Source organism: Corvus kubaryi, unplaced genomic scaffold (genome assembly GCF_017639235.1).
Source record: "Corvus kubaryi isolate FWS band 111438036 unplaced genomic scaffold, C.kubaryi_AGA036_p1.0 71, whole genome shotgun sequence".
Classification (NCBI taxonomy): domain Eukaryota; kingdom Metazoa; phylum Chordata; class Aves; order Passeriformes; family Corvidae; genus Corvus; species Corvus kubaryi.
In genome coordinates this window covers 6,794,920-6,822,910 of record NW_024582059.1, presented here as the reverse complement: position 1 = coordinate 6,822,910, position 27,991 = coordinate 6,794,920, and the positions used below count along the sequence as shown (strand labels likewise).

At 40.1% G+C, this 27,991-nt stretch overlaps 1 protein-coding gene across 6 annotated transcripts in view; it reads right to left on the bottom strand.

Annotated features, from left to right (window-relative positions):
• TRIM2 (tripartite motif containing 2) overlaps positions 1-27,692 on the bottom strand; it is an 87,017-nt gene extending 59,325 nt beyond the window's left edge. Inside the window, exons 1-2 of one of the 6 annotated variants that reach the window (XM_042049546.1) lie at positions 26,756-26,990; positions 26,205-26,321 (exon numbers count right to left, since the gene is read on the bottom strand). The gene's annotated coding sequence lies outside the window, so the exon portion shown is untranslated. The other 5 variants (XM_042049551.1, XM_042049553.1, XM_042049548.1 and 2 more) reach the window with 5 other exon arrangements.
• Positions 27,693-27,991: the final 299 nt, after the last annotated feature.

Genomic DNA, 27,991 nt, shown 5'->3' with positions numbered 1-27,991 from the left:
TTGCCGTTGCTTAAAATTAAAGTTGTTGTTATATGTATGTTCTTTAAAAGAACAAGTTTTATTTAGTTGTTAAGTTTTAGCAGAGGACTTTTTCAAGCTTTTCTATTGGGAATAATCTGACTCTGCTTGAACAGAGTCTCAGAACTTGTCTCTAAACAAGGCATCTTTCACTAAAGCATCGGTGAATCACTACAGTGAGTCATTAACAAAATAAAAACACCATTGTAACCACTCTGCCTAAAAGTCCTGAGCCTTGTCACTTGCTCAGTTTTTCATCTTGGCACAATCAGGATTGCGCTGATTGTCAACTCATCCTGTACCTGGATCAGGACTGACACAACTGGACTGTTAAAGCCAAAAGCAGTTGAATGATTAGAAAAATCCCAACAAACAAACAAGCAAACAACAACAACAAAAACCAACATCAAACCCAAAAAACAAGGCTTTCTAGTCAGTTGAAGCAATGGAGGAAATGATGAATTAACTTTTTGTGTTTATTTTTGCCCGTGCTGACACAATTCCTTCCAGTAGTTGAATAACCCATTGAGTAATTTCAGTCACAACAGGTAGAGATCCCAGAGGTATTATATTCCTACAGCTTTTGTGAAAAAAAGGCAGCTGTCCAGATGAGTGACATACAATCCAGTGATCCAGTGTAAAAGGCTACACATGAACTCAGCTGTTTTATTAGACACCAGAGCACCCCACACAAACAAGAGGCCTATGAGAAGAGATTTCATGTGCCCTACAGCTCAGCTGCTACCAAAGTTGGCCAACTCTGCCTACATTCTAGCATTTTTACTCTCTTCTCTTCTGTTCTCCTGTCGAGGTAGTAAGCAGCAAAACACACAAAATACACAGATGTCAGTTGAGGCAAATAATATTATTTTTTGAAACAGCAATAAGCAGGGTTTGGTAACAGTTGAGTTACTCTCCCACTTAGTAAACAAGGGGGGTGAACTGACTACCTCATGTTTTTAGTGATACTTTCCATGATACCAAAGAACCTGATCCTGGTAGAGCAAACTTACAGGTTTGGGGACAGAAATTATTTCATGGGCCACAGCAGAGTAGTCCTTGCTTGGTTTGCTGGGTATGTAGGCCTCTCCCCACTGTACAAGGACAAATTGAATGACTGTTACCTTTGGAATAAGAACGCTCCTTTTGGTGAGACATGGTAATAAAGAGGAGAGTAAGTGGAAATAACCACTTTCAGTTTGTGATGCTTGTGCTGACTGAAGTTTTTTCCCCCAAAGGAGAAAATGCAGTAATTCACACTGATCTCTCACGTGCTCTTCAATACATCTGTTCTCTCAAAAAAACAGTCCATTTACATCAAAGGTGGCTTTCACAAATAACAATTCCGCAAGAAAACCCCAAGAAAATTAAAAAACAGAAGATCAATTTTAAATGACCCTTCATTTTCCAGGCTCTGGGGATCATTCATTCTTATTCACTAACTTTTTCTCCTTTTTTTCTTTTTTTGTATTTTTCATTTCCTCTTTTATCTCATCCCTATGAGGTACCAGCAACCTACAGTCCATACACAGCTCCTGCCTCCAGACAGCTGTGTGTCCCCTCACTGTTGCCTGGTTCTAAGGCATCATTTGATGCTCACACTCTCACACTCTGTCTCCATGAATTTTGGGGCAGTCAAGCACCATATTCCTGAGCACAGGGATCCTAGCTTTCTGGAGAAATGGCGGTGGAAGATATTCATCACTTCGATGGTGAGAAAATTTACTGTAGAAAGCTTCATATAGGAAAGACTACAACAAAGAATAGATCAGATAGGAAGAACAACCTGCTAGGAGCAATTTGTCTTCTCAGAAAAATGGCAGCTTCCATTTAGGATATTTTTCAAATGCCAGCTACAAAACCACCCTGTTATTTTCCATATTGATTTCTCACCAACATCAACTATGTTAGCAATATGAGTAGGACAAGAGTGGAGTAGGATGCAACTTAGATACTGATTATGCTGGTTATGTATCTTTGTATATAGACACTTGAAAGGTTTTTTCAAACGCCATTGCATGTTCATTAAAGCAAGGGAAAAGTGTCCCTCCTCAGTCAGTGACAGACAGGTTGTGATGCACAGTGGGTGGTAGAATGTGTATCTCTCTTGGTCTGAACTCTGCTCCCATCCAGTCTAGTGTGGTTATATTGGGAGCACTGCATTGCAAAGGTATAGTTGAAAGCAATCTGTTTTTCAACCAGTTTTTTGCAGCTTAAATACTGAGAAAGTGACAAGTGAGATGTCTGGGGTGGGAAATGCACCTTCCATTTAATTTGAATCTGTGAAATTACCTAAATGATAGAAGCTCAGGATGGTAGACTAACAAGCCTGGGTTTCATCACAGGTATATGTCGACCTTTGGTTTTAACACTATACCACTTGGTGTAGGATTTTAAATATGTTTATGCAGATTTCTAGTTGGTCACAACTCAAGTTCTAGATGAATCTTCTGATGCAAACAAGGTGGCAGGTTTTGTACAGACTGAAAACCACAAGTCTGATAAACTGAGACAAAACTACCCCTGGAGGAGTTCAAGGTGAAGCTTTCAGTTCACTCAATTAAATAAAATGTCGATTTTGGCACTGACAATAACTCATTTTTTAAAGACAGATTAGCTGTGATATTATGAATCATTTTATCTCCAGCATTTCAAAGCTAGCACATGGAACAGCTGCCTTGGGTCTGGGTTCAAATGCTAAGCTTGTACTCAGTAGGTCTGGCTTCACTTACTATGTATTTTATCATAGCACTTCAGCTTGGTGCCCAGTGGCTTGAGTTTGGCAAAAGCCTGTCCCCCCTCCAGAAAGGCACATAATTGTCAGCTGATCTTCCAAAGAGATACCATGTGATAACCTTTTGCTGCCTGCTCCAACTCTCAGGTGAGAAGAGGGCTGTTTTCGGTGCTTTTGGTATTTTTCTTTTCATAATGTATGTATTTTGCTTTATAATGTATCACTTCTCTTCCACAGAAAGAAAAAACGTAGCTCAGACAAAAACGCAATGCATTATAACCTCGATGTCATTGTTGGAGAAGCCCCATGGCTGCTTCTGTTTTCACTACTGCAGTAGCCCCTGGCTGTCCCCAGGAAATAAAAGGAGAATAAGCATAACTAAGTCACTTTTCCCATCAAGTCTCACTTACATCTGTGACTCCAGCGATCTGGGCTTGCCTGGGGCACATAAACTCATTCTGAGCACATTGGTGATGGAGACATAAGCAGCCTTTTCCCTTCTAAGTGAGATGAAATGGTAATTCCTTTTTCCCGCCATGAAGTCCACAGAACAGGAGTTAATGGCTGGATACTTCATATTCATTAAGCAGCAAGTCAACAAACACTATGCAATGCATATGCCCCGGTGGTTTTCATCAGGGAAGGTCAAATGTTAGAAGAACATAATTTCAAAAGACAAACATTAGACTGTTTTCAGAGGCCCCTGTTCCCCTCTGAGTGAACACCCACACTTCTTACCTTGCACTGAGGCACTTGTGGGACTCCCAGGGAATAGGTACAGTTCATTGCCTGACAGAAAACTGCCCTGTGAAAAAATGCATCCATTTTCTGCAACTTGAGAGAGGTGAATTAGCTCACAGGGGTCCACTGAGTGCTGCAGACATTATGGACTGGAGCAGGGGAAGAAAGACAACTGCAGCCAAATGCTCAAGCTTCTTATAAAAATATACTGTGAAACAGCAGGTAAGCCCCACACTCCTCCTGACTGTAATCCTACTTCAAGGTCTTCAGTCATACTTTTGTGGCAACCATGTCCCGTAAATGTGGGCATACACTCAGTCTGTGCTAGGCTCACACTTCTGTTCTGTGCTGCTCTGAATCATAGTTTGCTACTCTGAGAAATTAACCACCAGCCCTGGCTCCTGTAAAATTGTACTGTCTCGGTATTACTGTTTTTCACAAACTTCCATTCATGTAAGCTTCCTTTTAAAAGCAAGTATCCAGGAAACACTGATGTAAGACATTTTCATATGTCTGCATTCATGAAAAGTTCTGAACCAAAAGTAATGTGTCCAAATCCCTCTTTTTGTTTGAAAACATCATTCATCCAAGAATCAGAAATGTTACCATGTGACTGGTAACACAAAGAAATGAGCACATGAAGAATCACAGCAAACAGTTCAAAAGCAGCTCTGGGCCTGAAGCTGGTTCACAAGATATTTGTTGAATACTGGACACTTTGTTTGCCAAGAAAAATAGAACAGGCTATGTTTTCTTAAAAAAAAAAAAAAAAGGAAAAAAAACCCCAACCAAAAAACCACAAAAGTACCATGCTTATATATTTCTTGGCTTAGTCTTTCTCTGACCTTGCCTGGAGCTATCCCCCTTTACAGCACACAAATAAAACTAGTATGTGCCTGGTTTACCCTGGACCTGCCCTACTTTCCTGCCTTCAAATACAATAAGGAGGAAAAAGAAAGTATGTTGAGACCTTTGCACTGAAGAACCTGAGACTCCAGGAGAGAACAAAGAGCCCCCTGTCTCTCAGACTGCAAACACTGGGCTGTAGTGAGGAAGACAGTGGGAGGAGACTACAGCAAGGATCAAAGAGCTATGGGGAAGCTCTTAAGGACTGAGAGACAGGGAGAACAAGCATCTTAAATGGCATGGAACACAGAGGTTCAGGAGGATGGGACATGGGATGCCTGGGAAAAAAGGTGGCTCTAGGATAGGAAAAGAGTTGTGGCAGAACAATGAAGAGGCTGTGAACTTTGCGAGTGAGGCAGGGGGCACGGATGACAGGGAGAAGCTACATGCCCTCCCTACACAGGCATGAGCTGGAGACTTGGACTAGGATGAGGGGCCTGAGGCTAGGAGGCACTACAGGCCAGAGTGAAAGGCTGACAGTCGTGAAGCTGTACAGAGCTTTGGGGCAGGTAGGGAACAAGGGTTTCTCTACTGAAAATATCCTTATCTACATACCTGCATGCATATAAAAGATGCTGTCCCTGCTCCACCCACATGAACATCTCTTCCCACTTTTTCATACTCTCTTTTGCAGCCAGAGCCACATTAGCCCTGGCTCACACTGTCCCATCTGTGTGTTGGGATGTGACAGTGTTATATTTTCCATAGCCAGTTTCCATTTCCAAGGAAATGTTTTGATCTAGCTCTGAAGCCCAAAGTGTATATGAGTGTTAAGCATAGATTTCAAAGTGATAGAGAAGAGTGGGTATCGGGAGAAAATTACAGGGAAAATAGAGAGAAGGAGGCATTTCTTTAGACAGATGGTCTCATGAAGGCAATGTCTGAAAACTGCAATATGCTGAAAGTTCAGCCACTGCAATGCTGGAGTTGATATTAACCTCATCAAATACCTATCAACTTGCTCTTACTCATTTGAAAACTAATTGAAAAGAAGACCAAAAGTATCACACTGAAGTTAAGCATCCCAGTCAGATGCAGAAATTAAACCACACATATGACAAAAGATTGTAATTCTCACAGTCCCATTTCAGTCCTCAAGTAACCAGCCTCCCTATTGCCTTCAGCAAGAGTTTTGCCAGAGTAAAACCTGCAGAATTCCATGCCAGGATATTACTATAAAAAACGTTAACTTTTGACAGTACATTAGGGGATTACATTAGGGAGCATTAGGTGAAGTGTCAACTGAAGATGCTGCATAAGAAGAAAGATGTCAAGAAGAAAACAAGCCACAGTATGATTTCATTTCGTGAGAGAGACTGCAGCGCACTCCTTGAATTTTAGTGGATACAATGCTTCTCAGTTTCACGTGCTGTGAACCAGCAGTGATAAGAGGAAATGGCTGATGACAGCCGTGATAATTTCTTTAGACAGCAGCAACGAAGAAGAACACAGCAAGCTACCCTCTTAATTAGGGACATTTTATGCTACAAGCTAAAATTGCTGCTTTCTTAGACCTTTGGCAACTACACAGGCAAAAAGAAGGAAACTGAAATATTTAAAAGCTTCTTCATGGATGAAGAAACAGTGGCATCTGTAATATTTCCTGCCTACTTGAGCACATACTAGGATACAATTTGCTTTCTCGCCTAAGAGAGGTGAGCTAGAGAGAGGAATGAGCCATCTGGAGGCTACAATTAATATACCAATCCTGTATGTACCCTAAAAGAAGGTAGTTTGCACAACTGTGCCTTTTACACACCATCGAAGCATAGCAGCAATGCAGAGAGCCTGTTCTGTAAGCCAGTAATTCCAGTACGTAAGCAGAAAGTTTAGGGCTTGCCAATGGAATCCAAGGAAACATCTTCCCAGCAGAAGAGCAGAGCACAGCCAGCACGAGTGCTGGAATGCCACTGAAAGTTGTTTCTTTCAGCATAGCTAGCTAGCACAGAAGCCAGATATATCAGACAGGAGGGAGAGGAGTCAAAGGAACCTGTGGAAACTGGTAGATACTGATGATTTAAAGGCAGCACAGACCTGAAGACAACTTAGTCACTGCCATTCACTCTCTGCCACAGGCAAGGAAGGTAGGAAGTGATCCATTTTCTCTCTGTCTTGACCCAAGTTTTCCATTATATTTCAGGCAGGCCACCCTACAGAACGAGACCTGTGGCAAATACCTGGTTGAGAGACTTTCATTATTCTCCTGGGGTGAATTTTGCACATAACCTGCCTAGCAGTCCTTTTCTTTCCTAAGAGCAGTACCTTCTCCAGGTAGCACCACCAAAATAAAATGCACACATTAGAAGAAGACCCTCTGCTTTTAATGTATGAGTGAGATCTGGGTACTACAGCCCTGCTGCTCTTTTTAACAGAAAAAGCTGCATGCTTAGCATTTTCCATTTTTTTAGAACCAACCAGTATGTTCCACTTTAGTGGCAACAACATCCCTTACATAGCATCTAATACCTAGGAAAAGGGACCTGGAAAAAACAAAAAAAACAAGCCACAATGAAAGATTTTAAAAGCTTTCACAGCCATGGGTGAAAACTGAGGATATCAGTCCAAGGGTTCAGATTTAAGAGAGAGGACAACTTACCCAAAGAGGCTGAGGAGGCAATCTCAGCCTTTATCCCTATGGAGACCTGAGTTCTGATAGTGAGTGATTTTACAAGGAAATCTATCCAAACCTTACAGAAGGCTGTCGCTGCTTCTTTCAGACCCTCAGACTTTTTCCTGCTACCTGATGGTTCAGTTTCCTGGTCAGACTCAAACAGCTGATGGGAGGGAAGCACATGCAGTATTTCACTCACAGGCTCTCCCTTATCATAACCTTAACTGATGTGTGTCAAGCATATAGGACACATCAGCAGAGCACCTGCTAATAATAAACCCTGAGGCAAAAAGTACCCCTAAAGCCTTCTGCTTTCAGTAAAAATTCAAATGCCCAGTGTCATGAATTGCAGCTCAAATAGCTCAAAATTCTCAGTAATCCAGAGAGTTCCTCTTTCCCAAGATATTGATTAATTCTGGGAGCTGGTCTGACATCCTCAAGGGCAATGTAGGGGGAATATAGTGGATCTAATAATCTGGTAACCATGAGTATATTTGGGAAATATTGGTAAGAGATCAGGGTTTCAGTCAACCCCAAATTAATACCTTTCATTAAGTTCTGAACAACTGAATAATAGCTATATTACAAATGTGCCTGCAGACTAAATACTCAGCCACAGGAAAGTGCTGGCAAGTGAACCTACAGAACCAGAGGAAGAAAATGAATTGCAGTAAGCAGTTCTATTTCCAGCTTCCTTGCAGATTTTATCTCCCTCTTTTGTAGATTGAGCATGATATGCTTCTCTGCTTTCCAGACCATCTGAAAGCTTTGTTAATGAGTATTAGTAAATAACTTTGTTTTCACAAACTGCCTACCATCTCAGAATCAAAAAGTGCAATTATAGCTTATTCAGTTCAGAGCAGTTCTTTTATGAAGGATGTTGATTCAGCATCTTGTTTTAGCAAGCCCTGTAAATACATCTTTAAAATTATCTCTCCAGGAGAAAAAAAAAATCAATTTTAATTTTCTGCCTGTTTACCCTGATGCAAATCAAACAGACACAATCTGCCCCTTCAGAGCCAGCCACGTTGTGCTGAGCTCGTGATTCACAAGGGATTTCTTTCTTTAGTCAAGAGACAGACAATGTGGTAAGCATATTGATTACTCCTAATATATACTGCAAGGGCACAGCAACAGCTCCTAGGTGCGTGGTGTATCTCATGGCTTTCATTTAAGTACTGAGATACTGCTTTCTTAATCTATAGACAAAAACCAATTTAATTTCCATCTTTACTAATCAAGGCTTAGTATCTATCTGCTGCTTAGCACAACTGACTGAAACACTCTGGCTTGTATTCACAGCCTGGCACAGAAGCAGCTTATTGCTGTAATTAGCTTTAATTCATACACTACCACACATGCACTGTACTGCTGTAGAGAAAGCTCAGATTCAGAGCTAACAATCATCAGCATCAAGACCCACCTAAAATGTATTAACTACAACAGCTGCCTATAATTTGATCAGTTTTATTAGAAAGTTTCTGTCTAGCTGTCTCTTTGCCACTGCTTTCTAAACATAATATTGCTTGACTGGCCCTCTACAATCCACGACTCACTGAATGATGCAGTCATTAAGATCCTATAGGTGAGTAGGACTGTTGAGCCAAAAGTTTCCAGACTGCCTCAGGGCTTTCTGCAGAAGCTATGCACAGCCCCAAAACACAAGCAGCACAGCAGAGACAAAGGCACAACCCCCAGGGTATCCCCCTGTTGGGTACATCCACAGGGGGCAAGCTAAACAAGCTGAAAGGAACATGGCATCAGGCCCTGCTTTGGATTTGCTTTCAATTTCTTTTTGGCATGAATCAAGGCTAATAAATATCTGATTGAAACTTACTTTCCTGTGATTTTAAATCGAGGAATAATGAACATGCTTATTTACAGTGACAGCCACCTTTCTCCCCCTCAGGTGTCTTGAACTCACAGGCTGAGCCTCAGTTACCACATGAGATCTACACACGGACTTGCCCAAACTTCAGGAGCAGACTAGTTCTGACATTCTGCATGGTGGCCAGCTCTGACAGGGACATTAAGACTTTCTTTGCTGGTATAAATGGTAAAAGAGGAAGTCCAAAAATTCCATCAATACATGCAGTGCAGGGGTAAGTTGAAGAATACTGCCCAAACAGGCAATATTTGATTTCGAATTCTGAAAATCAGAAAGGGCATACTAAAGATGCAAGAAGTCACACCATTCCATCTCTGCAGTCTTTTGCTCTGTGGAGCTTTGAACAGTTCCCAACAGCAGTCAACAAAGAGGACTGAAATCTCTGACCACAACTTTCTTTTTCTACTGCTAGGCATGTATCTTCAAATATGACAGCACCTATCAGCCTTTTGGGGAGCACTTATTTTATACTATCTCATTTCCAGCCATTTCACACTTTTCCAAACCACACTATTCATGACCTTGCAAAAATTGCTGCTTTTTGAAATGAGCCTGGATGATCAAATACTGGAAATGCAGCTAAAAATAAGAACTAGATGCAGACTAAATGAAGTGTATGTGTATATATATATATATATAAAACCCCAACAAATAAAACCCATATATAAACCCCAACAACTTACTAAGTTTAAATGGGTTTTGTCCTTATTAACTTCTTCCCTTTTGCCTCTCAGGAAGGTCTCATTTGAGATTGAAATTGTGTGGTTCTTGTAGTCATGACACTGCATACAAAGTAGCTGCTCTTTTACTTCAGACAGAGGAAAATGCTTTCATAGCTGCCTCTCTGAATGACAGCACCTACCTGCCTTGCTAAAACATGCCCTTAGTCTTATGAGAAAAGCCACAACAAGACAGAAGGCTACTTACTAGTGTTCCATAGAGTCCAGGCGGGAGTATCAGAGGCTGAAATTCACTGTGCCTCTGATGAGAAGATTTAGTTCCCTGCAGCATTCAGACAGTTGGTCCCATTACGGCCCATCGGGCGGCTGAGTTAAAGGGTGGCCGTGCACAAACATAAACAGCTTGTCAGCACAAGCCAAAGAGGCGGGCCTGCCCTGCCAGCCACAATGCGAGCCAATGATTAGCTCCTTCTTCGCATTCTGGGTGTTCAAGATATTGCGTTTCATTCTTAAGCAGGGGAACAAGAAGGACTGACTGGGAAGGGCTAGGGCTCGACGGTTTACTGCTAGGCATTAAAATGCTTAAGGTGGAAGGGAAAACAAAAATCAATAGATCACTTCAGGAAAAGCACATACTTGCTGTGTATTCATACAAACACTTTTAGGGAGCCTGCAGGTATCTCCAATGCACTGATTCTTTTAGGTCAATCAAACATACAAACAAACAAAAGACCTCCAAATTAAATTTAGTTCATACTCACTGTCTAGAAGTTTCACTTGCAAAGTCTCTAATTTTAATTCTCTCCATTCTTTTTCTTATTTTCATCCTTCCTAACATGCTCTATCTGCTTTATTTGCTGACAGTGGCATTTCTCATTTCTCTGTCACAAATGTCTTACCCTGACCTTCTTGACCTGACCTCTCAACCTTCACTGATCCTCCTATGACTGCTTCTCTTTGCCTCCATCTTAACTGCTTATTCTTTTGGTCCTGATCTCCCCAAAAGAGCAGTGTCACAACAGAGGCACCTTAGGGTAAGGTTCTGTGAGACAACCAATTTGATCTAGCAAGTTATTACTGTCAAAAGTAGAGGTGTTAAGTCTCCCTTTCCTTCAGCACCACACTGTGCCCTCCTTGTCTGTCCCCCCATCATTCAAGCAAAGGTAATGTAGCACAGAAGTAAATGCTTCTCTGTCAGTTTACTGATCTTAAAACAGAGACAAAAGAGGTATTGCATGGAGTGAATATTCCCTGAAATATAAGCTTCTTCTGAGCTTGCCTCAGCCATTTATGATCCCACCTGTCTGCCCAAGTTCCTCTCCTTTGTTGTTTGAACTGAATTGTTCCTAGTTAATTGAATACCCTGCTTACAGCTGCTGATCCCATTTCATCCCAGCTCTGTCCTACTTTCTTGTGCCTCTAGTTTGGCTGTGAGGCCTGTCTGACACCAAAATCTGCCACATCAAGTATTTTATAATAACTCCCTGCATAAATATCATGCGTTGTGCTTCAAGCCTCAGGCTCTTTGAGCTTTTTTGCTTTGGAAATAACTAAAATCCTCCTTAAAAACCATGCCATCTTTTTGGCTTTCACTGTTTTTACTCTGATCTTTCTGATTAATTTTTCCCTCAGCATCTACTCCTCCCTCTCTTGCACTCCCAAAGGCACCCTATTTCTTGTTATATTCTATCCAGCTTTTACTATTTGCTTGTGCAGGCTCCTGTACCACTTTATGTCAGGGATTTACGAGCATCCATTTGTATTTTTCAGCTTTCTGCTTTTCTCCAGTCACATATTTCACCCTGTGCTTTAGGCATGTCGTATTAAATGCCCTGACAGCTCCTAATTTTAAGATCCTTTTCTGGGGTCAAATTAAAGCAGTTCAATCACACTACATTCTGTGTAGTCTTAGCACAAGTCGTTTCTCTCCCCCTCTCCTTTGATAAAGGAGCTGAACTCCCTGCAGAGGCAGATGCTGGAGTTAGCACCTTGTTCAGATGGGCGGGCATATCGCAGCTCCCCGGCTTCTGCTGACAGGCTGCACGAGAGTTCTGGCACAAAGCACTGCATCACAACGTGCTGGGGTCACGTTTGCAAGTTTTTCTTCACAGTGAGACATACTAGGCACGTTCTTCAATGACATCGCAGATTCTGATGCAATTGCACAGCTCCATTAGCTGCCACACAGTACATAACATACACTGCCTCTACTTTTGCCCAGATTTCTTACTTAGCCTGTGCTATCCACACCAACACCATTATTTTACCAGAGCTCTCTTCTAGTATTTTTAACATGTAAATCTCTGTCTAGGTCGACAGTGTGATCACAGTATTTGATTACTTTAATTATCTTGATTATTGAGTCTGGATCTTATTCCCAATGCACCTGCATTGTTTTCCACAAAAAATTCAGCAACTGAGGTAATCTTTTGTTCCATACCACAGCCACATTGCCTACACCTCCATGAATGCCATGCTTTTATGTCCTGAGCTCCAAGGCCTTTTCAGAGTTTCTCCTTTCTTACTGATCGACTCCCCCAGCTCTCTTCATCACAAGGCCTGACTTTTCAGCTTTCTCTCTTCCTACAAAGCTCTCTTTTCTTACCTTGTCTTCTATGCGGAGAATGCCCTTCTTCATCAAATCAAATTATCTATTTTTCTTTCTTTTCTACAATCTACATGTCACAAAATATAGAAACAATGTATCAGAATGAGAGTAGGAGAAACAATGTGAATAGGCAAAAAGTCACTCCAGAAAGAGGGATGTTTCATCCGTCTATATAAAATATATGTGCTACAAATCTTCTACCATCAACTATGTACTGCAAGTTATGCACCTTACGCTGTTAGATTTTTTATGGAACAGGATAGGCATGAAAAGCCTTTGATGGATATGGATCAAGTGCCCAAACACTGTACATAAGATTGTGAAAAGACTGCTATGAAAAGACTGTTTGTAGATGCACAAGAGAAAGCAAGCTAGCTATTGCATCTCTGATTCCCATGGAAATTTATTTAAGATGCTAATTCAGTGTAGCCACAAATAAAGAAACAAAAGAGAGAGCAAGAATGAGCTGATTTAGTGGACTTTGTTGAAAAGGCACACTTTAGACAAAGTCACCCTGGGTACAACTCCTGTGACTCCAGTCATACCCTTATGCCAAGGATGAAGCTGCCTCTTTGTCCTTAAGCCTTGTATGACGCAGGAAAATTGTTACCAGCATTGCCAACAATACCAACCCAGGCACCAGTTAAGTGTGATGGCCAAGCTGATTTAATAACCTACTTTCACCAAAAAGGTCATCATCCCCTTCTCTTTATCACCATTCCCAGCTGCACAGGCCTGCTCCTCTCACATGTGTTCCAGGAACAGTGTGAAAGCTCACAGACCAAATGTGTCTTGCTGGATATGTTTTTCAGACAGGTTAATGATCTGACTCATATCTGTGCCATGTTAAGCACCCCAAGAGCCAGTGGAGGGAAACAATAAACATATGTAGCTGAAGATGGAGAGGGAAAAAGGTGGAGACCAAAATCACTACCTTCTTTTTCGTATGCAAAATATGGCCATCATCCCCAGAAGCTACCATCTATTCTGGGGTGAAACTTAAAACCATAACCCCCAAACCCATGCCACTCTTAAACACAAGATCCCAAAAGCTGATGAGTCCCTTCCAGCTCAGCATATTCTAGATTCTGTGATTCAGCAGAACTTTGCCCACTCCCTCATTTGCGGGCTCCATGGGTGACATTTTGACTCTGCCCCTTTTATATTACCACCCATGCATCTGGCTTCTACTATTTATTGTTTGTTTCGAAAACTGTTTTTTTACCATTTTGTGGCCTCAGCCCACCCTCACTCTGCCCTTTCTTCTCAAAACAAGCTAAGCTGGATGCTATTTTGCCTGTTCTTTGTATCTCCCTTTGGGGCCAAGAAGGAACCTCAGGCTCCCTGAGGCTCAGCCTGACCAGTTCATATCTATGTTGCTGCTGGGAGGAGACCTGCCCTGGTTCTCCAGAAGAAGCCACAGATGCTGCAGAATGGAGTGGAGTGAGAAGATTTTTGTCATGTTTTACTGGCCTGCTTTCAGTTATAAAGGAGGTTACAAGTTATTCCCAGAAAACACACTAGCTCAAGCAATGGAAGACTTCAGATAGCGACAAAAGAAGTGAAACTGTGTAGCTGAAATGTCTCATTTTTCTGTTAAAAAAGAAAACAAATGGCAGAAATGGGAAGGGGAAGAGATTGTGTGCAGATGCACCACACTAACATATGAGACTGCAGTCAGTGGGAACTTGGACTTAGTCCCAGCTCAGAGCATGTGCATTTTGAACTTTGAGCTCTTGGACCACTTCCTAATTAGAGAGCAAGTGACACTCTGTGGAACTATTTAACCCTTTGGTGGTGCCTCCTGAGGTGTAGCAAATGCCAGAAGAGACTGTGGGGATGTGTCTAACCCCTGGAGGCCACACAGACTATAGGACCTATCCCTGTGCTCTAAATGGCTTAAGTGAAACAAGTGCTGTCAGCATCTCTTTTCGTGGGTCTCTACACAGAAAGATCAGGCTTACAGCTACTCCTTCCTGCACTGCTGAACAACTGCTGGGATCTCCCCCTAATGTGCCAGCTTTCCATCCAGAATCTGCCTGTCTTCAAGAGAGAATGATTCCTTCAGCCTCATCAGTAATGCCACATCAAGGATCAGATCAAACAGATACCCACTGCAACTTAATAGTGTAAATAACACCACACTGAACACAGAGACCTGCTTCTCTGCTTCACAGGAGTGTAAAAGCAGCAGAGTATTATCAAATTGTAACTGTAACTAAAAATACAATTACAGCATTAGGAGCTGTGTAGAAAGAAACGGGTTATACAGCTGATGTACATCAACAGCTGTCATGACTATCACTGGTGTTCTAGTTAGATGTGCACTAGTGATTTCATTTTTTATATCCCTTTGTAAAGTGGCAATATTATGTCCTACCTATTTCACAGAAGTTCTGTGTGGATACATTTACAGTTCTTTGAAGCTCTCACTGAAGACATTTCAGACATAAAAACTGTTATTATTTTCACTATTGACTTAAGAAATATATCCTTTGAAAGCAAATAAACAGGATAACTACTTTGGCAAGATAAGGGGGTTTTTAAAAAATTTCCTACCATCTCGAAGGTCACTCATTCCAAGCACAACACAAATACACTAATAAAAGGAGATGCACCTCCAAAAATACATGCACTGTGGGTAAAGGTTAACTTTGGCACTGTAAAGCAGAGTAAACATACAAGTTTGAAGTCCATCTATGCAAGTTTTCTCCCTAGCTTCTTTGTGTCCCATGCTCTGGTGAGAGATGGTTTACAGGCCTCAATTGCCACGGAGTTCAGACGAAGCCTTTCAAGTACAAACTACTCTTTGCACATGCCCTTCATTCCCCACTCAGTTGTGCTCTACCTTATTTGCAGACTAAAGGCTGCAGTTCCCATCTCACCTGGAAGTCTGGCAGTCAAAATTTTTGAGCCTTAAGGTTTTTCTAGATGGAACTGTGACAGCAAGGTAGCAAAAGTATCAAAGCTACCTCTAAAATAGCTATCCAATGTATGTGCTGTTAAAGTAGGAGAGAACTCAGTCAAGAAGCAAAGCCAATTAGCCTGTCTTGGGCACCATATTGCCGTAACTGGCTTCTATATCCAAGCTGGCTATAAGCTACTTTAAGCCTTGCTTACTACACTACAGGCATTTCTCAGTTAAATTCTGTGAATTAATCTAGACACAACATTTGAATTTCACTGTTATTATGGGGTGATTTATGCACTTCTAGAGGGGTTTTGCAAACAGTGCTGAAACACTCCTTATCTCTGATTAGGTTTAGAGTCCAAAAAAATATTTCAGAAGGACAAATACTTTGGCTTTGGAGCACACCTACAGAGTGTCAGGTATGCAGACAAAGAGCCAAAAAAGAGCTACAGACCCAGCAGCACACACATCCACCCTAATTTCAAATTACAAGAAGACTTGTCTCCAAGGAATGCTTTCCTATAAAACAGTATAAACATTTCCAGCAGTATCTTTGGAACTGACAAGTTCCTTATTAGGTATGTCCTTTACAATGTGGGCTTGCTCACAAGGAAAAAGAAATTGCCTCTCCAGTTTCTTGCACTTCTCTGTGGGTTGAGATGTTCTTGCTCACACAGAAGATCTCAAGGGAAGTTGCCAAAAGAACTCTTTTGTGAAGACCTTGCTGTTACACAACAAACAGACAGCATTAATTAGAAGACTGCCTTCAAGATAGCTGTAGTTCCTGCTCCCATAAGAAACCTATTCATCATGAACTCAGCAGTAAATATTCCACTTGTTTCCTTGGCACAGAACCAAATTTCTGCATCAACAAGAGCAAAGGATGCTCAGAGACCAAGAGGGATTTGCCCATCACAGGAAAAATGCTCAGATTAGCAATGCAGTGACCTTGTTTCAAAGAAAGCACTTTAATACATGCCTTTCTGTCAAGCATATGAGAACTCCCGCTGATTTCACTGTCACATCAATGAGGTCAGCCATGGATTTATCCAGGAACTAAAAGGAATTAACTCCCTTCACACATACACACCCCCTGAATAATGGCCAGAATGGTCTGTGCCCAATGGTGCAGATGTGACTTGTCCCTCCCCTCTCCCAGTGTGGATCAGGAGTTTACCTCTCCTTGAATGAGACTACTGATGCATTTTATGCCTACTTGCTGAATAGGAGTGAGTGGGATACCAAAAAAAAATGCTATACCCAACTTACTTTTACATCCCCTTTCTACCCAGCAAGCCTAGACAAAGTGTGCCCATTACCAACCATGCAGAAACACCTAAATAATTTAAATGCTTGAAACTGCAGAGGCACAACAAAGGTCAGAATCATTCATTTTGATAAAGAAATCCAAAGAGATGGTGGTGTGTACTGTGTAAGTCTGCAAGCAAACACAACAGTCCAAGTTTTCGGTATCCTCATGTAACAGGCTAGTAAGAGGAATTTTAATGAATTCCAGGTGCTCTCAAGTCAAGGTCCTCGTGATTACCTATCCCATGTAAAAACAGGGACATACTAGCTCTCAAGCAAAGCTCTATTATAAAGGTATTCTGAGCAGCAGGAGAGGGAAAGAAGACCTTAACATTAAAGATACTACAAACCTCAGCCATGCAGTTGAACTTGATTAAAATATAAAAGTCCCCTTGAATCAAGTAGCACATGGCTAAACCTGTCATGTAAAGAGAACCAAACCACCCCCATGTCTGGATTTAATTACACCATGCCATTTTACAGCAGCCTAAGAAAACTGGACTGGGGGTCAAAATAATCTTAGAATAATTCTTCAGTCAATCACACATATTAAGAACCTGGGTAAGAATGAATAACAGACAACATCAGCAGACTGAGTGTACAAAGGTTCTAATTAAAGATAAGAACAACAACAAAGAAATCTACAGACAAATGGCTCACTTCAGAGTGATAGTACCTACCACAAATTTCTATATGGTCTCCAAAATTCAAACAAACCTACAAAACTAATGCATACTGAAAGGATAGAGTTCTGTTCAATATGTGCTCACTGATTTGAAAAGAAAGGGAATTCATGGAATGCTGAAATTCTTCAGAAATATATCTTTTCTTAGGAGTTCTACACATATTTAAAACAAATTCTCCATAAGAAAGTATTTGTATGAGACTATGTTTATATAGCAACTATAAATTACAAGGAGAAATCTATATAAGAACATACTTGTAATTAGTATGAAAGTATAAAGGATATAACATTTAATTATTTTTTCAGTGTGAGTATAAAATCAATGAAATTTTTTTTAACAAAATATTTCTAGATATGTTTCTTGCAAATGTTAACTGGGGAGAAGGAACTTAAAGTCTTTTGAAATATTACCTAGCCAGCAAAGAAACTTGGAGATACTGTATATTCTAAAAATGTATATGCAAAAGCAATGCCAATGCTATCTAAATTAGTAAGGGTTTCCTGAAGATATGTAGCATGAAACAAAATTACAATCACTATAACCTGCATCCAGCATCACTATGGTATTTTTATAGTAATGGGAAATCAGTTCCATGTCTGGGGTTTTTTTTCCTATTTAACAGATTGTTTTATGAATGCTGGAAGAAGTGGCGCTTTTTTCATTCGTCTTATCGCTCTAAAAGTACTGACTATTCTGCCTCATTCCTTGAGCAAGGATCCCCTGATTCTGTTAAAACAGCCAGAGCTGCCTGACTGCAACACAATGCTCCACCAGGGCCTTTGTGTTGACCCAGACTACAGCATGGATTAAATTATAGCTCACACACTGAGACTCTATTTGCATGCAAGGAACAAAATCTGTGTGAGGTAATACTGTGTAGTACCCAGGGTCTGGATGAACAGCAGGCCTTGAAAGTTTGTGTGCATTCAACTTGTGCTTTTCTGCATGCTTGTCAAGGTCAGCAGTGTGGCACGTTTAAAGGAAGCTTCTTGCACTGAAAGGATTGTTGTTTGCTCTTGGCTGCTTTCTGACTCAAGCTCAAGCTGAGAGAGACCTCACAGAAGGAGGTAATGATTATTGCAATGGAAAATTGCAAAATTCAGCAATTGCTCATATTAATGCAGTTATTTTAAAGCTGTATTTCTTGGTCATTTTAAGGACAGGTGAAAGACAGCAAAAATCACAAGTCAGCCGGAAAGGAATCTATCTTGAATCCATCCCACTGGCATCCATAGATATGATGATGCCTAAAACCAAACACATGTGAACCCCTTGATATTCTTGAGGACTCAAGAACATTAGTGTCCACAACACAGAATAACGGGTCATATGCATTCTGAAAAGGAAATATTCTGCAGGTTCAAAAATCTGTTTAACTTGTGAATGAGGGAAGAAGTTAAACTTTCTCAGTAGCATTTCAAAAAATGAAACTGAAGATAGTCCAGTCTTTTTTCCTTTCACTTCCTTCCTCACCCACAGTAATTTCAGACTCTACAGCAAGTTCCAATATCACTTTTTGGAAGAGGAAGAACCCACAGAGGTATTTTATACCATCCTCAACAGAAAAAAATTACCATTCAGGGTTTTTTTTCTAAGAAATCTTGTTACAGCCATACTTAGGAACCTCCTTGCTACACAGAGGTACTGAATGCCATGATACTTGCCCAAAGCAGAATTTTGTTGTCAATTGTGCATTTTTAGTGCATTTTAATACTATAATCTATAAGCATGGTAATTTTATATTCCTCCATTAAGTGACCCTATTTCAGCTGTTAATAGATTAACAGCCTTTAGTGGTTATTATGAAATTTTTCATACTAGATGTTTGCCTCATTAAAAAAAACTGCCAAAATAATTGAGTAATTTCTGAGAACAAGATTAAGAAAAATCAGATTGCCTTGCATGACAAAAAATCAGGTGTCTTTATTTGAGAACTATGAAAATCCTCAGCTTTTCAGAAGGAGCCTGAATACTAAACAATAGGGAAAGGCTTTAATCCAGACAATGACTTTTTTAACATCACATGAATATGTACATTAACTTCACTATGACCCAATGCATACTCACTTGGGAGATGAATTTTTTTGTGATACAGGCAGCTTGCTTTCTGTCCTTTCCTAGCATTTGTGTAGCACCCCTTAAATACAAGCCTTGCAGCAGAGGAAGATATTAAACCAGACACACCCAATCCAGTTCAATGAAAGATAACAGATTAAGTTCACAAGGCACTGAAGGAAACTCTGGTATGAGGGTAAGTATTCTCATGGGCAGCTCTCTCAGAAGACATAGTGTCTTACAAATCTCCCCACTATGAAATAATGCTGGTTTTATTGCATACTGTACTATTTCCTCACTGTCAGGGTTGTTCCTTCCTAATTACAACTATGTTAGCCAGCTCAAGACCTCCCTGTGGTCAAGAAGCATGCTTCGCAGGTGAGGAATAGTGGAAGGTCTTGGTCCAGATAGAGCCAGTGAAATCTATTCAGTGAATAATGCCAAGTGAACAGAACAAAGAGACTGCCCTGTCACTGTATTTCTCCAAGTTGGCTCTTAGTGCGATCATACTTTGGCTATAGCAAATAAAATGGCCAACAATTGTTAGCAGCAACAATTAAGCCATTCATTGTGCCTTTTGGAGAATGATAGATGGAGTTTCTTGTACCATCCTCACCCCAGCTGCACTCTTTGTCAATTCCTCCTTCATGGAAGTTGTGCGATTTGAGCATCTGTTCTGAATCGGTAGATAAACAAACTACTATGGACTATGGTATGTACACAGAGCCACTGACAAATAGTCCTGTGCAGAGACAGCGGCCCACTGACCTAGAGAATTGCACTGCCAGTGTGATAGGCAGCCCTATACCTACTTTTAATCCCCATACCTGATTAAAGCCATCAGCTGAAGGGATCTCTTTATAAAGGCACTCTATTAACACCTTTATTTAGACAGTTCACCAGAAGCACAGATGACATTGTGATGTTGTACCACTTGTTGCTCTGACAACACTCAGCTTTCCTCAGTGACAAAGAGAGGGGGAGAATATTTACAGGAAAATGCTTTCCAGATGATAGGGCCAGAGTAGTGTGGGGTCTCTGCTGCTGAAGGATCTAAACTTTTTTTTCCCAGCTCCATAAATCATAACATCAGCTCTGATTTCTCCTAGGGTTAGCTGGCTAAGGATCAAGGAGCATCAAAAAGAGCTTTCTTCCTTCTGCTCTCCATAGCACTTGCAAATCAGATGTGTCTATCTGCCCTCACATCTTCCAAGTATAAAGCAAAGAAAAACCTTTCAGAAAACATTTTAAAGACAGAACCATTTTTAAAAAGCATTAGTGTAAACCAATGGTGAGGCCTTTTGTTGCCCCAAAAGGACAAACTCATACTTCCCAAGAAACAGAAGTCTTTTACATGGTCCTCCCCTACCTATACTCTCTGATGCTGAACAAGCAATAAATATTTATGGAAAAGAAGGAATTAACTGCAATTATTATTTCAGGGCATGAACAATCAAGGTCAGAACCAAAGCAAACCATCACTTGTCTCCTGATAATTACAGTGAAAATAATGACTTATTTTGTCATCAGTAGTTATTGATTCCTACAAGACCTTTGATGTCATAGCATGTTATTCATTATAACCATTATACAATGGCATCTATGTTACAAGCTTCCCTATGTTAACTCTCAATATGTTCTTAAAAACAAAAGCTGAACAAATTCTCCATTTCTCCTTTTATAGCATACAATCTTAATTTTATAGAGAAAAAGAGTACTTTGGCCATTCCACCTAGGAGGGACACTGATGGTTGGAAGCCCATTTGGGGGTAAAATTTTGCTATGGGAATATGCAGTATGAGTTGCATTCACTTTTAGGATGGCTATGTCTTGGCCCAAGGTTAGTAAGCATATTGTCCTGGGAACTCCAAACATACTACAACAAGTTGGGCGTTAGTTACCTAATTCTTGAATCAATTTTCAGCCTCATTGCATTACTTTTACACCGCACTTACTACTGACTAATTTAAAATCTGAGGGCCACACATACTGTAACAAAGCTATGGCAACCTATGGATTTCAGGTGTGTCAGTAGGGCAATGCTCAGAATGTCAAGGGAGTTGTTGTCAACCTCCTCTTTCAAAAACCTAGCTATGGCATCCAGCAGGATCTACTTCTCTGCATTCTGCCAAAACCACTTATTTCAGTGAACCTATTTCCGAAGAAGAACGGAAGCTGGTTCATTACAAGGAATTCAACAGAGGAAGCTCCATATCAGTCTGCAACTCTGTAATTTCTTAGAAAGGGCCCTTGCGTGAGTGAATTTCCACTGAATTGAAGAGTGGAAGGGGAACAGAATAGAAAAGGTCTTTAACGTTTTTTTGATTGCTCCCCTAAATCGGTAAAGGAGACTCAAAAGTACTGAAGCCTTTAAATTAAGACAATCCATGTTTCTAAAAGACAAACAAGCTTTAGTGATTTGGTTATTTCTGATTTACTTTCTTTAAAATTAGGCCATTACTTTTAGGAATGCTTTGAAATAAATGAATGATAGGACAGGACTTCAGAATGCTCTTAAGAGTAATCCATACCATTCCTGAGGATAAACTGTTTTGTCTTTGACCTTCTAGCTTATCCCCTTGGGAATCACATTATTGTCTCATAAGAAAAGAGGCACCCATCTTAATATTCCTGACCTAATGAGTTCTGCAAAATCCTTTCAAAGTACTAGCTAACCAGATTGATAAACTACTCTTTTATCCTTCCGGATCAAGCTGGATTTATGATTAATTGCATGCTTGCAAATAATCTTTCAGACTTTTATTCATCATTCCCTGTATGAAAAAAAGTGTCAGTTGAGGAGTACAACAGCCCTTCATGTTTGTTAGCTTGCATTTGCATAAATCCTTTCAACTGCTTTATGGAAGGGACAACAGTGACACTGTCAGAATAAATTTAAATTTAGTTTTTAATATGTCACTGAAGTGATACAAGTTGCAGTGTCAATGCAAAAAGAGATATCACAAAGTAGAGTTTCAAAGTGAAATCTAAAAATCCTGGGAAATTCAAGGTACAATATCTTTTCAACTGTGATCTGGCCCTCTGGGATCCTTCAGATTTTTTATTCCTGCATATACAACTAGGTTTATCACCTCAAAATAAAAATGGCACTTAGAAATCATAGCAGTTTGTGCAATATACATTTCCAGAAAGAATAACTATGCCATTTGGCTCAGATGTGTTGGTTACCTTGCCCAGTTAAGTTATAGCTTGTATTCATACACTACAGCCTTGCCTTGTGGAAGATGAGCTGACAAGTGTACAAACTGAACACATGAAATACCTTCAGCATGGAATAGTGTGTTATAATGGGGCTTTGTGAACTAGAGAGTTGTCCTGACTGATTTCAGATGGCAGTTTAGTCCTAGTTTATGAGTATAAAACCTACTGTGTACCTTACACCATATCATTCAAGCAAAAGATAGCAGAAAAGGTGATGTTAACAGATGTGACTGCTCCTGAAATCTACTTGTAAGATGGATAAGGAGCAGAGTGATGGGAAAATTTTGTCTTATAGCAAATGCAGATAAAAGACTCTCATCTGTGAGACTCTCATCTCACCCATATTGTGATCCCCACTGTCCACCTCAAATCATAGTACATTGTCCATGAGTCAATTAGTGTGATGGTCATGTGGCATGCTGCTGCTCTTTCATGTAAATAATCAACACTGAAGTTTAGATTCTGTAAATAACCAAAAGTAAACATACTTCATTAAACTTAATAATGAATATTACTACCTTAATGAAGTTTATCATGAACGTTATTAACTTAGTAATTGGCAATAGTGTCTTAACCATTTTAAGGGAAATCTTCGTTGGTGGTCCAGAACTATTTTGTAATTGTAGTCATGTTTTGGTCAGTTGAGTTAATTTCAATTAATATACTTCACTAACTTTATTCCTAAACACTAACAGCCTAAGGGAGATACTTCAAGTGAATCAGTAAGACAGCTTTAAAATAAGGTCACAGTAAGTGTATGTCATTCCCGAATTTTAATTATGTGCAATTATAAGCCCATGTCTAAGCAAAGTCTGGTATCCTGAAGACCAATTCAGATAACACAGTACTGACATCTGTGTTCTGAATTCAGATAAAGAGCCAAACAAGAAAGGTAGTAAGTGTGTGCAAAGAAGGTTTTCATTTATTTGTAATAGAGCTTGTAAGCAGTCTGGGGACAAGGATTACCTTCTGTTTCTATACAATATCTAGCACAGTGACCAAAAAAAGGTATTCCTAGGTGCTACAGAAATAGTGAAGAGTAATAATAATATAAATGCAGAATAAAATGATAATGCCATTGGGGCAAGTCAGAATTTTATATGAGGTATACTGATGGATGTTTAATGAACTGCACTGAATCAATCTGACACTGCATGGTTCTTAGGAAGCAACTAACTCCTGTATAATCTGATTTAAAAGAAATTATCACTGCTACAGTTATTTTTCTCAGATTTTTTTCCTCAAGCAAAGCCCACAGAAAACAGAAGCATCCCTATTTATTTTTTTCTTTAACATTATCAGATGATTAAATAGATTGGGCCTACATGTGGTTTGCCATTTGAAAATCAAAATCCAAAACTCAGCCTAGGTATCTGAGCTGTGTTAAGTTACATTAATTGATGCCTCAGTTACCTTTTTATTCCTCAACTGGATGAGCTTAATGTTGTTCTTCCAAACAGATTTTTACATCTTAGTAATTCTCAAATAACAGAAATTTTTGTGGAAAAGCAGATAAAAATTTGAAGACAAGGGAAAGGAGAAAGGAAGGGAAGAAGGAAGGATTAATTACTGTAAGATCTTTATGGGAATTTTTTCTTACCTAGTTCATTTGCCTCAGAATTCTTCTCGTAGGGAATTAGGAGAAAGGAGGAGTGATCATAGAATACTAACTGGAAAGACAAGACCAACACGGATACTTAGCCTTTCCTATGACTACAGCAGAGAGAAGGGGATCATGGGATGCAGTGTTCCCTGTTTTAAAGGGCTGAGAGGGTGGGAAACACTTCCACTATGAGTAGAAGTGAAGAACACTAAAATAAAATTACAAAAAGCTGCTTGCTTGTAGTAAGAGAAAAAACTTGGGAGTGACACAGAACTCCTATCTTGAAAGGAAAAGAAAAAAGGTAAGAAATACTAGAAAAGACTGTTTTCCTTTTCAGCATCTTGGTAAGGCATCTTGGTAAGTAACAATGGATTTGGCATTATTAAATCTAAATATTTAAAGCTTTGCAGGGGTTATCCGTGTTGGCAGTTCACTCTGTGCTTTGCAGAGACAATATTGAGAATTCTCTTGAATTGTGGCCAGTTGCAAACCAGCTGGACAAGATTGGTCTGGTGCAGTCACTGGTGTTGTACCCCTTCCTACTCTCCAAGAGAGGTCAACCACAAGGTGAACAGGTTTGTTCCCTGATCAGCCATGCACACTGCCTGGCTTTCCTACAGGCCAAGGTAAAGCATCAGGCAGTTTCACACCTCCCAGAAATATTTATGCAGCAGGGCTGAAACCAGTGAGGCAGCCTATCAGTGTCACTGATCTGTTACCAGGGGTAAAGGTATCTGAGAATCTGACACACCAGCAAGCACGGGAATGCTCACACCTCAGTGCTTTCAGAGAAAGTTAGAAAGCATCGATGCATGTGATAGCAAATGAGATCTCAGCTCAGGGCTGCAGCACCAAGAACTGCAGGGCATTGTTTAGTATTCAGTGAGCATATGCCTAAAAAGTCAGTGCACATGCTATCAGAATTTCAGCATCCTGTGCACATCAATGAACTTCACTTAAGCTTCATCAGGATCCATTTACATTCTGGATAAGAGATTTGGGAGGAAAACTGGTATATGATGTAAAGAGCAAAATTAAAGGCCAAAATCTGCTTTTCTGGATATCTGTCAGGAAGATGCCTGAGCAGATTTTAAATAAAACATCTCTGAAATTTTCCATCCATGTCCCAAATCTTCCCAGAAAAACTTCCGAAATTATTCAGGACACAGAATAATTTCTCTCTATTTTAGAGACTTAGGCAGGGGCTTTCAATATATAATCCAAACAAGCAGTGGATTAACTGTCTTCAGCTGAAAGCCTGCCAGACAACTACTCTTCCCACGCACATGACATTTGATGTCTGCCATTTTAATATTTTGACATTTTTGTGAGAGACATTGTCCTGAAAGGTCACCACTTGTCTCAGCAGCTGGCTGGCTGCCACTCAGGCTTGGGAAGCTTAGCTCCACAGCTGTCATCAAAAAGGACCATTTTCACAGCTAAATTTCAGGGAAGCTATGAATTTATGTCTATGAGGGGAAAAAGAAGACAAGAGGAAGGAAAGGGAAGCTTGAAAATCAGCTTTTACTTGCTACAGTGAAGACTGGCATTTATACGTATACATCTGTAAGATGAGGCTGAAGTATTTCAAAAGCAGCTTATAAACACAACAGAGTCAACAACTACCTGTGTTATAGCAGCATTATCAAGGCAGTTATACCATGGATATGTTTAGTCCTCTATTGCAGCAAACAACACACACATTCTCTCCCTAGTCACTTAATGGCAGTCACCTGTTAACAGTGAAAATAACATTTTAATGTGACTCATGAAAAGCTGACAGTACCAATGGTCCCCAAGAAATAACAAAACCTGTGAATAAAGCAAGAAACATGATACAGCAACAGAAACAAACTAGCTACAGTCTGCATTTCTTGTGCAATTATCTGACATTTATACTTGGTACTGATCACAGGCTGTTTTCAGGAAGCAGATTTCATTCACAGCACAGTAAGAATTCACTAGCAATAAACTCACTAGGACAACGCCAATACAGAAGCTTTGAATTAGAAAGGAGAATAAAAAACAATGTACTGCTTCTTCAGTGCTATGAGACCAAAAATACACTGACAAGTGTAAATTTTCTTCCTTACAGTATCACCACAACACTGAGAAACCTTCAGCTCCACTGCTTCCCAACCACCTTACTATCCTGTCTTGATGCCACTGTAGCAGATAAAGATCATTTCATGTACAGACAGAGTGAGATGGGTGAAAAACATGCATTGCTCACCGTGCTATGTTCATTGTTCTTATCAGGTCAGATGCAGACTTACTGGTGCCCCTTATGATGACTATTTGCGCTTCTGATAATAAGGTATTGTCGAGTTTCTTAATGAGAAGTCCGGGTCTGCATTTATGGATTTTTAAAGAAAAGATTCCAGGTGAAAAATACCATGGAAAATTTTTCTTCTATGTGCTCACAAACTATATATTACTGCTGAAGTATCTTTCTTGCTGTATATCTAAGACTATCTAATCTAAGCAGAAAAACATCTCTCTATAAGTACCTCTTGCATTTGCTGGACTTCTCCCCTCACAAACAATATGGCAAACAGACATCCCCAAAATCAACAAACACAACTGCAAACTATTTGTTCTGGAAAGCTTTCATGCATCCCTTTTCCTCAGCAGCTCTTCCACTGAAAGCCAGAACAATACTGCAGAGAAGCTTTCCCTGTCAGGATGTTTTCAGCTTTCATCTCTCTGCTTTTTCAAGCACAAGACCAAGGTAGAAACCTTAATTAGCAATCTGAAAGCACCACACAGGCAAGGAATACTTACATTTGCAACTGTATTTGTGATATTTGCGCACTGATCCAGCGACTGGTGATTACAAAGAAGAGCAAGAGCTTTTTAGGCTCCCTTTCAAGTCTTGCAGCAGTGAAATGAAGGCTGCTATCTGAAAGCTACTCATTTTCTATATGCTGTGCTCTACTTGCTTCCCATGTGCGTACAACACAGCTGCCAGATTTAATAACCATGTCAGCCTGCTTTTCCCAGAAAGCAGCAGAGAGATGACAGGATGAAGATGAAGTAGCCAGTGCGTTAATCTCTAGTTATGGCTGCACTAAGCCTTGAATGAATGTCAGAGTTTAATGCCCTTGAAAAAAAAAATAAAACAAATCAACACTATTTGTGAAAATGAAAAGTGCAAAAGGATTTCAGAAATGTTAATCCATACCTGCCTCAGTGACATGAAAGTATATTAAAGACATTTTGCCTTTGTTTTTCTCTCAGTTAAGAAATCCTAGGAGGACTTGAGTTAATTTTTTTTCCTTTCAGAATAACATTTTTCCTAGCAGTGTATGCTTGTACCCCAAAAGAAAAAAAACATTAACTGACAAATTAGTTGAGCTTCCCTCCTCTCCAGTTCCTCTCTGGAAAAAAGTATTTCCATACCTGTTTGTCTTTGCTGACTTCTTTCAGGCAAAAAAAAAGTTAATAAAAAGGGGGGAAATTCTCTTTTACCGTTTAAATTCTCCCACGCACAGTGGTTCCTAGAGCACTGGACTTTAGTATCTGCTGTGTTCAGTTCATTGCCAAGGTGGAGCATCGCCGTACCTCCAGCTATAAAACCAGTTCCACGCAAGGGAAGGGTGGCCAGACTTTACATGACAAGAGAAGGTGCCAGTTGTGCAGTCAAAATAACAAACTGAAAATAAACCCAGAAACGTTCAGTTGAATCTGCAACAGTGCAGGGATGCCGCAGAGGTCATATGACATCTGTGCGCGTCTTTTTCTCGCTCTCATTTATATTCCCTTCACTTCCCTTGGAGGCACCTGTCTCAGCGGGGAGTGGTTTCTGTGGAAACTACGGACAGTTGGTTTTCCCCTTGGAGAAACTGTTACTATGGTAACCTTACATAATGTATATGGCCTAGATTCTTTTTAAAAATATCTAACCCTGAAATTCTCATTATAAAATTAGAGCTGATTTGTCTGGGGGGCAGGAAATATAGTTATTTAAAAATTGCATTAGAAATGTAGGTTAAAAAAAATCCAAAATGGTGTTACAAA